Source organism: Esox lucius, chromosome 21, assembly GCF_011004845.1.
Source record: "Esox lucius isolate fEsoLuc1 chromosome 21, fEsoLuc1.pri, whole genome shotgun sequence".
Taxonomy (NCBI): domain Eukaryota; kingdom Metazoa; phylum Chordata; class Actinopteri; order Esociformes; family Esocidae; genus Esox; species Esox lucius.
This window is the reverse complement of record NC_047589.1, coordinates 592,598-605,545: the sequence shown is the minus strand read 5'-3', so window position 1 is coordinate 605,545 and position 12,948 is coordinate 592,598. Positions and strand designations below refer to the sequence as shown.

Here is a 12,948-nt window from a genome sequence, read left to right as displayed (position 1 = left end):
CCTCCTAGCCCGGCCCCTTACATTGCTGCACTAACAATATAACCCGGTAAACCGTTTACGGCCAGCGCTGTATAGTATTCAATATACCTTTGAGGATCATCGTAGAGTTTCTGAGGCTGCATCTTATAGTTTAAAAGATTGTTTAACTGGTCTGAAGTGTAATATTGCAATCACCTTTGTAGATGTATTGATTGTATAAGTTAGTGAACTGTTGTAAGAAATGAAACAAAATATTAATTGTTTGTAATATGTGTTGAAACTGAAGGTGCAAGTAGGAGAACAGGAAACCCTGTTCAAGCGGTTGCCGGGGAGAGAAAGATTTAGTATGTCTGTCTCGTGAGAAACAGGACACAGGTTAGAGACACACACACATAGTCGGACAGACAACACAGAAACCACAAGGGAGGCAAGGGGATACTTGTAGTTATCCTTATAAGGAATAGAACTGGGATTGGGCCAATGGCACACTTGCTTTGTAACTTAACGCCTCTATCTTTTGGGCGTAGTAGAAGTATAAAATGATGTTTTGACTGTTGATCCTTAGACATTGTGCGGCGACACCTTGTCTCCAAAAGCTTTTGTAATAAACAGAATATGCGGTATGGTAATTGACCTGACTCCTGGTGTTTTATTCTCCTTTCCAACAAACCAACTCGGGGAAGTGTTAGACTTCAACACCTTTCTCACTATGAATGAAACCAACTGATTCTGATCAGATTTTACTTCAATACAGATCTCATCAAACTGACTCTTGCTAAGAGGTACGTAGGGTGGGTTGTCGTAAATCCCTGTGACAGCTTAGTTTCCCCCTTGTAATATGTAGTCTTCAACAGCGGGACATGGCTGTGCCCAACTCTTTGATAATCAATTATATCTGTGTAGACGTATAGGGTGTTAAAGACTGCCAGAATATCATTGGGAATGGGGTGTACCACCAATGTTTCTAAAATGGGGCTTGCATTTCACAAGATTAATTTTCTTTCCTCTCTGTACTTTCTCATCCAGACCTGCTTCCACTTTAAATGTTTTATCCTTAGCCACGATTATTTTCAATAATTTCTGTTCATAAAAGCTCCCAAGGATCACATCACCATCATAATCTTTTATTCTATACAAAGGAGGTACCCTAGGAATGAATTCCACTATAGTAAAATATTAATCTGTGTACCCTTTGTAAACGTCCCTCTCAACTTTGAGAGTCTCACAGTATCTCATACTTGTAGCTTTGATTTCCATTTTTCATCATTCTTGTACCATACAGGTTCTTGAGAACATTTTCTTCACCATTGTCAACAGGCTTCATTTTAATAAACCGATGGTAGCTATGATTGTAACCACAAACCAAATCTTGAATCACCTCAAAATAACGATATGTGTTGGCACCCGTGAGATACCTACGGTGGCCCTGAAGTGCAAAACACAACAACAAATACGAAAACACTTCAACAAATCATGAAACACAACGCCAAATAGGAAAACACAACGCCAAATAGGAAAACACAACGGCAAATAGGAAAACACAACGCCAAATAGGAAAACACAACGCCAAATAGGAAAACACAACGACATTAACTTCTAACGGAAAAGGTAGGGCCTATCCAGCAGAGGACGGAACGGAACCTCCTGATTGGACAGAAGGACCGCCTGTCTTTTAACAGGAAGGAGGGGTGAAAAACACGGAAAAGCGCCTATTTTCAAAACATGAGTACTCCCAAAGGTACTTTCGCTATTATAATGAATTATTTTGATGCAGGGCATACATACGACGTGGTAGTTGATATGTTGTCAACCAATCACAACATCAGGATGATTATACGCACGGGTTGTACAGAAGGAACAACTATTCACAACTGGATGAGGTGAGACGTGCCATCCTTACAGAGCTGCATGGACCAGGGCAACTATTCCGCTATCGGACTATGTGGCAAGTACAGCAAAAACACAAGCTACGTATTAAACGACACACAGTGATGAGACTGCTGAAGCAACTAAATCCACAAGGAACGGATGCGAGAACACTACAGACCATGGGACTGAAAATGGCACCATGGCTGCAATACAGTGTACCCTCAGACACGAGCATACAGACTGCGGCCGCTTATAAGTGTAATTGTGTTACAGCAAAAAGTGTTCATCTGCCAAAAACTGATTTCAGTCAAATAAAAAAGTATTGCAGCAGGTAAAACAGTCTGGGTGGGCTCTAATCTTTCCCAAATGAATATAAAATAGTAGATGGTAATCACGTTAATGTCATGCCTGATCACGCTATAAACTGCTAATCCGATTGAATTAGGTAACAATAAAGTTTCAAATAGACCTTTCAAAAAGGTCCAATATGTATTTGCTGTTACCACGGACATATAGTTATGTATATTTGCATATTATCATCCTGATAAAAGCAGCTGGCCACATAAAACTGGACGATGTAGCTTTAATAGGTTGTGCCCGTGGACTGAAATCACTTTATAGCACAACAGACTACATAAAAATATCTTCCTGTTATGTGTTAATCATTTTGTCTGACAGCGCTCACTCTCCTTGTGTTTCTGAGATCTCAGGTAGCCTAATTGACAGGTGCTGCCCTCTGCTGCAGTCATATCCACTCATGCATTATTGAGGGGTCATGCAGTGCCTTTCCACCTATGCATTCACACTATCAGATTTATTTTGCTGATATTGGCAGCAGCAACATTAATGTGTTTTGTTGTAGCCTACTTTACTTTATATAGTTATTCAATAGTTATAATCTTGTGCTCTTGTGTAAAATAAGTAGCCTAACTTTCAATTGTATTCCTAGGGCTCAATTTTGGATGGACCTGTTTGGAGACCTGAGAGACTCTGGACACTTTAATGGCAGCCATGAACTTAAGGACTTATTGAGATTCTGCTTCAATAATGTTCTGCAAAAAGACCTGGATGAGAGCACAGACCTCTGGAATAAGCACAGGATTACACTCTCCAGACATGCATCATGTCCTGGGGGAACTACAGACGAACTCTATCTCTTACCTCTCATATCAACTGACAATGACTTGACTATATCCATTCTCACAAAAATATGTAATGTGTATTAAAGCATAAATTGCACCACACATATTATTGGAAATACATTTGGATTTGAAGTCATGTTTTCCCTTTATGGTAAATTATTGTGTCACTATGCAGGTTTGGTTCAAAGGACTGGATACATTTCCAGAGTCAAGGCAAACTCTTCATTCATACAGTGATCCAGACATCCAGGATTATCTTCAACAGACTGTTGAGCGAAATGGATTACAGCAGCCACATAATTGGGAGTCAGCCTCAGAACTTTGTCACCTTGAAAGAAATAGCTGGCCTATAAATATGGTCTACTGCAGCCCACTCTTAAAGGCCAGATGTTAAAGGAAAACATTCTCAAATGTGGCTTAGCTGTTTGAGTATCATGTTTGGCAAGTGGAGTTCAGTATATGCAGTGTCATATCAGAGTGGAGACATACATTAAACTCAAATGTAACTCCCAAACTATATTTGTTTATTTTCGGATTCACCATCGAGTTAACTGTGTGTCAATTGTAGGTCTGAACAACCAAAGAAACGTGGTTCTTTTCAAGAGGTATTGTTAACAAGCTTGTTTGCATGCACAACATGTTATACACTGTTTCAAATGTGAAACTACATACATTTTAGCTGAGTACAATTTTACTGTTACTTGTAATGTGACCTGTACTTAAAAAAAATTCTGTGATTTTTCATTGAACAAAGTAATGAACAGAAATAATACACATTAAAATACTTTGAACTGAGCATGCACTCTTATGCTTTATAAACTACAGATTTAAGACTGGGCAAAATCCAGACTTGGCACAGCATTAAATGCACCCAAAGCCTGGAGAATTCTGTAAGCAAAACTCCATGTTTGTCTAAAAGACACTGTAGGTCTCAAGGAAAAGGAGCTTTAGGGCATTTGCACAGGTGTTTGACATAGGGAATGGCGAATTTGGTAAGAACTCGATGCATGGTAGTGGTGTTATTCCAGCAGGTGGAAGTGATGCGAGCCCTGTAGCAAACAGCAGGACATCCTCTAGGGACACAGCAGTCGCTTTTTCTGAAAAGGAAAAGTCAACATTGTTTTAGTATCTTTATCATCTAACAACTAAATTATACATCCTGAGAGGGTCAAGCCAAAGGGTTTCAGCTTATCGTATCCATCTACATGCCAAATGTAGTTTGGACCCATGGAGTGATATCTACGCCTCACAAACCTCCGGCTTGTTCTCGCATCCGTTCCTTGTGGATTTAGTTGCTTCAGCAGTCTCATCACTGTGTGTCGTTTAATACGTAGCTTGTGTTTTTGCTGTACTTGCCACATAGTCCGATAGCGGAATAGTTGCCCTGGTCCATGCAGCTCTGTAAGGATGGCACGTCTCACCTCATCCAGTTGTGAATAGTTGTTCCTTCTGTACAACCCGTGCGTATAATCATCCTGATGTTGTGATTGGTTGACAACATATCAACTACCACGTCGTATGTATGCCCTGCATCAAAATAATTCATTATTATAGCGAAAGTACCTTCGGGAGTACTCATGTTTTGAAAATAGGCGCTTTTCCGTGTTTTTCACCCCTCCTTCCTGTTAAAAGACAGGCGGTCCTTCTGTCCAATCAGGAGGTTCCGTTCCGTCCTCTGCTAGATAGGCCCTACCTTTTCCGTTAGAAGTTAATGTCGTTGTGTTTTCCTATTTGGTGTTGTGTTTTCCTATTTGGCGTTGTGTTTTCTTATTTGGCGTTGTGTTTTCCTATTTGGCGTTGTGTTTTCCTATTTGGCGTTGTGTTTTCTTATTTGGCGTTGTGTTTTCCTATTTGGCGTTGTGTTTTCCTATTTGCCGTTGTGTTTTCTTATTTGGCGTTGTGTTTTCGTATTTGTTGTTGTGTTTTGCACTTCAGGGCCACCGTAGATACCACCACATTTGTGATTTAATTGTTTTATTAAATCTCTCAATGATGCTCGCTTTGACATAATTTCCTGTAGCAAAATATTTATTAATTAAAAACTCCTTCCCCTTGTCCGTTTGGACATTTTTGGGGATGCTTCCTTCTTTTAATGTCTTCAAATGCCCACTATACCTCAATAGCCCTTTTATTTCACAACACAGTCCAGGCTTATTTACTTAACACATCTATGTTAAAATGTATTTAATGTTATTATTTTTCATATTATAAGCAATCATGTCGACCAAATCCAGTTGAAATTGTGAGTTTATATTGTGAACAATAACTCTATTTCATGAAAATTAATAGCAACAGGCCTGTGTAGCGTGTATGTTTCCTGGGCCAATAGCCAATCATTTGCTACACCATTTTTGAGTATCTCCCCGGTTTTCTCCAAGTATGTTATTTTCAAACCCTCTGTACCCACGTAAGCACCAGGGTTTAACAGGTCATAGTAAATACTTTTCATAATCAGTTCAGACATCATAGAGCATTGGGTCAATAATGAGAATAAAGTTTGACCGTTTGACACAAATTGAGGCCAATCATCAATCAATCAAATTTATTTATAAAGCCCTTTTTACAATAGCAGTTGTCACAAAGTGATTAACAGAGACACCCGGCTTTAAACCCCAAGGAGCAAACAACAGTAGTGTTGAATTTCAGTGGCTAGGAAAAACTCCCTAAGAAGGCTGAATTTTAGGAAGAAACCTAGAGAGGACCCAGGCTCAGAGGGGTGACCAGTCCTCTTCTGGCTGTGCCGGGTAAAATATTAAGAGTCCAATTGGAATAATTAATACATTTCTCTGGGCTAAATCCAGAGTCTATTTGATTTTAGACTAGGTCAAAAGTATGACCAGGTGGACAAGGACAGGGACAGCAACGGGCCCCCCAAACCAGGTACTCCGCAGGTGTGGACCAGGACCTCATCTCCTCCTAAAAGTTAAAACTGGAGGAGACTGAGAAAAGTTAGAAAGTGCATTCCTCATATCCCCCACCACAATAATATAGCAGCGTAACTTGTTGAGCTTTGCTTTTTTGTTAACTTTGTGTCTAATGAATTTTGCAGTGTTGAGTTTAGATCCTCGATTTGATCGTCTACAGATTTATTTACTCTGTCGTTAATGAGCGAACTTGTAAGAATATCAAGGAATTTATTTGTAGTCCGAGAATTTATAGTATGGCTTTTGAAACTCATTGTTTGCGGAGCAAGTGGATTTCTTGTTTTAACGGTAAATGTAATAAGACAGTGATCCGATAATCCAGGATTTTGGGAGGAAATTATTAAATCTACAATATCTATTTCTCGTGACAGGACTAAATCTAAGGTGTGATTGTGGCAATTTGTTGGACCTAAGACATGTTGGATGAAACCCATTGAGTCAATTATGGCTTCAAAGGCTTTTTGAAGAGGATCATTGGACTTTACCATATGAATATTGAAATCGCCAAAAATTAGAATACTATCTGCCATGACTACAAGGTTAGATAAGAATTCTGGAAACTCATTGAGGAACATTGTGTATGGCCCGGGGGGCCTATAAATAGTAGCTATGTAAAACGATTTAATCGGCCTGGTTAACTTTCATGAGTAAAACTTCAAAAGAATGAAACTCAGTGATATGTTTGAGAGTAAATTTATATTTACTGTCATAAATATTAGCAACACCCCCTCCTTTTCGGGATGCACGAGGGATATGATCATTAGTATAACCAGAAGGAGAGGCCTCATTTAAGGCAATGGAATCATTAGGCTTTAGCCACGTTTCACATAAACCAATAACTTTTAGTTTAGATCAGAGATTAATTTATTTACTGCAACTGCCTTTAGAGCAAGGGATCTAACATTTAGGAGTCCCATTTTGAGATGCGAGGTGATACAGTCATTTTTATTTTTATTTGTGACCGAGGTGGAGGAAGGCTTTATCTTAATAAGGTTGTTTTTGTTAGCACTACCTTGTTTAACTTTTCTCAGCCTGGAACGAGTCACAGTGTCAATAGGTAAAGCTGTACGAACTACTCTGGCTATGCTATCGACAGACTCCACTATGCTAGCAGACTGGCTAAAAGCCTGCAGCCTGACCTGCACCCTATCTCATGTTAAGGCTATAGGAGTGAGACTCCTGTCAATGTTCCTAGATAAAAGAAGAGCACCATTCCAGCTAGGATGGAGTCAGTCGCTCCTCAGCAGATCAGGCCTGGCCGTATTTCTGGGAGAGTCCCAAAAAGAAAGCCAGTTATCTACAAACTCTACATCCTGCGACATGCAGAACTCAGTTTTCAGCCAGTGATTGAGTTGTGCAAGTCTGCTGTAGAGCTCTTCACCACCCCTAGCTGGGAGGGGGCCAGAGACAATTACTCGATGCCGACACATCTTTCTAGCTAGTTTACACGCTGATGCTATGTTCTGCTTTGTAACCTCTGACTGTTTCATCCTAACGTTGTTGGTGCCAACGTGAATAACAATATCTCTATACTCTCTATTCTTGCCAGTTTTAGACATCGCTAGCAACAACCCCAGATTTGCGGCTATGTCGGTGGCTCTGCCCCCCAGTAAACAGTGTACGATCGCCGGCAGATTTTTTAGTCTAATACTGCATGTAATGGAATCACTGATGACTAAAGTTTTTTGTTTTTCAAGGCCACCGGTAGAACATGCCTGCCGATCATTCCCCTCTGAAGACGACTCAGGCCTTGACTCCGACTCCAGTGGAGAAAACCTGTTGAAAGTCTCAGTTGGATTTAGCAACAATTCAGGTTTAACTGGTCGACGGCATTTCTTCCCAGTGACCAAGAGAAATTTCTTGCCTGGCTGCAGGAGCTGTGCCGGGGGGCTAACAAAACTATCGTTTCTTCCTGGTGGCACTGACGCAGTTTTTTCTATTTCTACACTAGCATAATCCTTGCCTGACATTTGCGTCAGAAGCCGAGCCTCTAACTCTGCTATCTTTAACTGAAGACGATAGTTCTCCGTGTTGTTGCTACAACAATTACAGTGATAAGGCAATTTAATGATACTTAGCCTCGGGTGTTCAGGGGTGAGTAGTTCCGTTAATTATGTCCGAAAAGAGTCCCGGTGTAGTAAAGTTGGGTAAAATATTGCGTTGGTAAAACTCTTAAAATATAATTTTGACTAATTAGTTTATATAGAGTAAATTCGAAAAGGTTTGGCAGGTAGCCATGTAGGTAACAGCAGGCAGCGTACTGCACATCAACAATCCCACAATGCAGTTCTTCTCTCCAATGCAGTTCCATGGAGATGTGTTCCTGACCGTTCCCATATGCTTGTTCAGATTATTAAAACACTTTATACTGACATGGACTTAGTTATTAAAGTCTACAACCATCAAATCCACTCTTGATAACTTTGTGCATCAACTGTTTATAGAATTTGTTTAGATTCATGTAAACACAACAATTGAAGTTACCCATCATTACACAGCAGATTCCTTGTTTTCATCGCACCAAGACACTATTGTGTTACATACAGCCTCTTCATTAAATGTATCCATGTATTCATCCCTATTCTCACTCAGTCTCTGTGTGATGTTTAGCTCCGACTTGAGTTCATGCAGAAAGTTCTTAGCTGCCACGTGAAATTCGGTCAGCCGTGCTTGAAAACCAGATGCATTCAAAGCCTTGACCAGCACTTTTCAGTCACAGTGTTAAAACTGTCTCCACAATGTCATCATAATGGGTCTCTAAAAAATAATCAGGCGGGTGGAGACAATGTCTCTCTGGCTCGGGTGGTCCACTTCACATCCAAAGCATGCTTTGCGGAGAATGGCTCCATGATCATGCCCAATGTTAATTTGATGATGATTAAAACTTGCGGTGCAAGGCTTTTGTACATTTTTTGATAACTCGTTTCAGCATTTGAAAGGTATGATAGATTAAGAGGTCCTAGCTGAGTGCCAAGCCGGTTAAGCAAATGGTAGTTTCTTGGTGGGTATTACGTTGGAATTGAGCTGTCAGGGTCCGGGGCTACCATAGCAGAATAACATAAATTACAAGCCACCATAAATTACATACCACACACACCATACCATATTTCAGCCCCCCGGACATGCATAAGTCATACATAAAGTAACAACCCCTAACATACGTCACACAGGATGTACCACCCCGGGAACACAACACACTGGAAGTCCCACCCCTGCATTCGTCACACAAGAAGTCCCGCCTACCAAACCGGAAGTCCCTGGATCAATCAAACAAAAGTGACAGAAGTCGCCCTGGATTTACTACTTGCATGACTGTTTGTTTGAATTTTCAAATTCTTAAATGACTGTAGTAAAACCCACATATTTATCTGTATATGTTAAGATAAAGTATTTCATGTAGAAAAGAGTCAATACTTTTCACAAGGAGCTGGCAGCAATTAGGGGTTGTACATTATTTGACTTTGAATGGTACTTGAACATTGCATCACAAAGAAAAACAGAGAACTACACCTTAAAGTGTTTGTGCTAGTTGTGCAATCACCCACTAACTGCAGCTAAGGCCATATGGAGTGAAACCTACATAAAGGGAGCTCTCCAGGAACATGATTGGTGACCACTGGCTAAGGAATAAAAAGGTAAATAAACTTGAATAAAATGTAATTTGATAGATAATATATTAATCGAATTAAGAAGGGGGAAACTACTACGTTGAAGGAACAAGTATTGCTGACGATACATTTGACCCAAAACCAGGCCAGTGCACCCTGGCGGTTTGGACTCTGACTACCAATATGGGTCACTGTAGTGGTGCGTTCGGTGAGGAGGTGTATGTTGCTGAAGAATAGTCTTGTTTGAGGCGGTATGAGCCCTGAGGCAGCAGGGCAGGATGGCTGGTGTAGGGGGGCTGAGATCGTTGGGCTGTCCCTCTTCTCCAGGCAGTGGCTCGTGATAGTGGGGCCTCGTGGTGAGTCCTGCACGGGATGGGAGTACCTTGCGGCGGTCGTACCCTGCCTGGTGTGGGGTGCGGTACTGGTCGGCCGGGCCTCGTGCCCTCCTTCCGTCATTACTGGACGGGAGAACACTTAACTCTGGTTACGATTGGGGAGGTCGTTGATGTTGTTGGGTGCAAGGTGAGACTACAGGATTTGACAGTGTTGATGGGGAGGGTTGCAGCTCCTGAACCTATCCAGGGCTGGTTATGCTGGTGGTGGCGCACACCGCTAGCTGGCCTCTTATCTCTGGACGTTGGCCGATATGGACTCGAAACTATATCACTTCCAGGAAGATCAGTCTGGGTCATCAAATCTGACACCTGCGGTGGGCGTTTCCGGACGCCGTACGGTAGAGCGAGCAGGACCGTCCACTACCCTATTAACCAGGGGAGTTGAGATGCACCACTTTGGGTCGTTGCGTGGAAGGAATGTTACGGAAAAGGCGGAGAGATCCAAGCGCAGCTTGGATGTGGAATATGGGGAACTGGGGAATTGGCGGTGCGAAAGCGACCCTGTGCAAAGCCTACACAGGAACCTCTGTGCGCTGGCGTGTCGAGGACAGTAGCCCTTCCTTCTGGAGTTAAGGGCGCTGTAGGGACGCCGCCACAACCTGCTGTTACTGTGGAGATGGTGAGTGGAGTGGGACACGGACCCCCCGGAAGTGCCCGATGGCCTGTTGGTACCGGTCCCTGTAAAGGATCTGAGCTGCGGATTGTTCAGGCGGAGCCTGGGTGCTGTTGGTATGGCTACGAGGCACTTCGCGGCACGCCATCCGAGTGCTCTACCAGTGCCACACTTGAGGGAGAACTGACCCCAATCCTCACTCCATCTTCTGTCATTTTCCCAGATGTCGTCGGAAGGCGGAGACCCGGATGGGGGGTTGCTTTGCTTGTAGCCACTGTGTTCAGTCGTTCAGGAAGCCGGTGGGCCTCTCCCAACATATGTGGCATAAACACCCAGCCCCCTATTGCCAGAGAAAGGGGGCGACTTGGACCTTGAGTCCGGCAGGTGAGGTTGGTACGTCGGAACCTAAGTCGCGCAGAGGGCCTGAGTGACTCCCTGGAAACATCCAGCAGCGCGAGCCTAGCTGAGATGTTGTCCAGCGCGGTCCTGCCATCGCCACCTCAAACCGGTGTTCGTGAAGCTCTTTGTAACAAGCTGGTTGGGGCTGGTACCGAGGATGGCATTGTTCTAGGGGAGCTCACCTTGACTCTGAGGGGGGTGGAGCAGGACACGTTGATGCTTGAAACGACGGCCCTCGAGCTGCTTTGGTTGGTGGGGGAGGGACTTGGCCGCCTGTTACTAAGTGGAGCTGCCAGACCGCAGCACCAGGAGATGGCAGGGGCCTGTTGAGAGGTGCTGATTACCGTCGGACACAAGCTGTTTGACAACGATCGGTCCCGACTGGCGGGTATCCTGCTTGATGGTGTTGAGGGTGGTCGGCCACCAGACCATCTACCGAGATTGCCCTTGCATTTAAGGACAGGTGGGAGGAGGCTGACTCCTGCAGAGGGTTGGGACAGTTCCGCTCGGGGAGCAGTGCGGACAATGTTCCCTTTTTGCCGCTGATCTTGGCAGCTGAGGTATGAGAGAACCTCAGACCAATAAAAGAGTGGTATCAGGCCGGGCCCGGACGGGATCACCAGGGGTGCGCTGCTTGCCTGTGATCCGACCTGGGTGAAGTTATCCAAAGTCTTCTCGATCTGGTTGGTGTCCGGCTCCAAGGAATACTCAAGGAATGTAGAACTACGCTGATCCTGAGGTCCACCGATCTGGCAATGTGCGCCCATGTCTCGGGATGGCGGCCCTTGACAATCAGCTCAGTGGTGTTGCGACTCTACTCCAGGATATTGAACTGCAGGCTGGCGGGTGCGTGTTCAGTCTCCCCCGTCAGAGGGGATTTATTTCTCATCTGGGTGCTCTGAGAACCTGATGGTCCTCCACGGACTGATCTCGGACGCTAGGAGAAGGGGCCTGGGGTTGTCGGTTGTCTTTGTAGATTTTGCCAGGGCGTTTGACTCGGTCAGCCATGCTCACATCCCCGAGGTGCTCAGAGGTAGGAGCTTGGATATCCACATGGTTGGGTTGGTGGAGGACTGCTACACCGAGGTAACCACTAAAGTGGCAGCTGTAGGGGTGGGTTCCCCGATGATCAGCATGAGTGTCGGTGTCAAACAGGGAGACCCGTTGTCACCCCTGTTGTTCAATTGAGCGTGGCGACCCTGTGATCGCCACGCTCAAACGCCTCGGCTCGGATTACTCCCTGGGTGGAAGCCTTCAGATTTGCACTCTGGCCTTCGCTGATGATCTGGTTCAGTTGAGCGAGTCTTGGGGGGGGGCATGTCGAGAAACATTAACATCTTGGAGTCCTTCTGCCTGGGAACGCCTCGGTGTCCCCCCGGAAGAGCTAGAGGAAGTGTCTGGGGAGAGGGAAGTCTGGGCATCCCTGCTTAGACTGCTGCCCCCGCGACCCGGCCCCGGATAAGCGGAAGAAGATGGTATGGTATGGTGAGTCCTTCTGCCATCTGACGGGGCAGCGCGTGCAGCCTAAGAAATGCCCTGGGTTCTTTACTCGTAGAGTGAGCGGGGTGTTCACCGTGAATCAATGCAGCCCCTGGAGGCTGGGTGGTGAGGAGCTGCATATGGTGGGTTCTGGTGAGTTGGTCCAGTAATTGGGCGTCGATGTGGGCCCATGGCGAGGCATTGTAAAACCTGACATGACGGAGAGGTTGCGAGGTTGGGTGGACTCCATTAGCCGGTCTGGCCTCAGACCATCCCAGAGATTGGCATTGTTTCGGGACTATGCTGTGCCCAGGCCCATCTATGGGGTGGATCAAGGGGGGCTGGGGCAGGTAGTCCTCAGGGGGCAGGACGGGATAATTAGGGGAGCGCTGAAGAAATGGCTCCATCTAACGCCGTGCACCTGTGATGGCTTGCTGTACTCTAGGGCCAAGGATGGGGGCCTTGGGGTGGTGAAGATGGCTTGCCAGATCCCATCAATCCAAGTCAGAAGGCACTCGGAAGATGCGGTCATGCGGGAGG

At 44.6% G+C, this 12,948-nt stretch overlaps 1 long non-coding RNA gene across 1 annotated transcript; it reads right to left on the bottom strand.

The window, feature by feature from the left end:
* Positions 1–3,493: 3,493 nt before the first annotated feature.
* On the bottom strand, positions 3,494–4,704 carry LOC114839739. Its single transcript, XR_004575048.1, has 2 exons — positions 4,245–4,704; positions 3,494–4,087 (listed from the first exon to the last, which is right to left on the bottom strand). It is a non-coding gene; the product is annotated as an uncharacterized LOC114839739 (long non-coding RNA).
* Between the last annotated feature and the right edge of the window lie 8,244 nt (positions 4,705–12,948).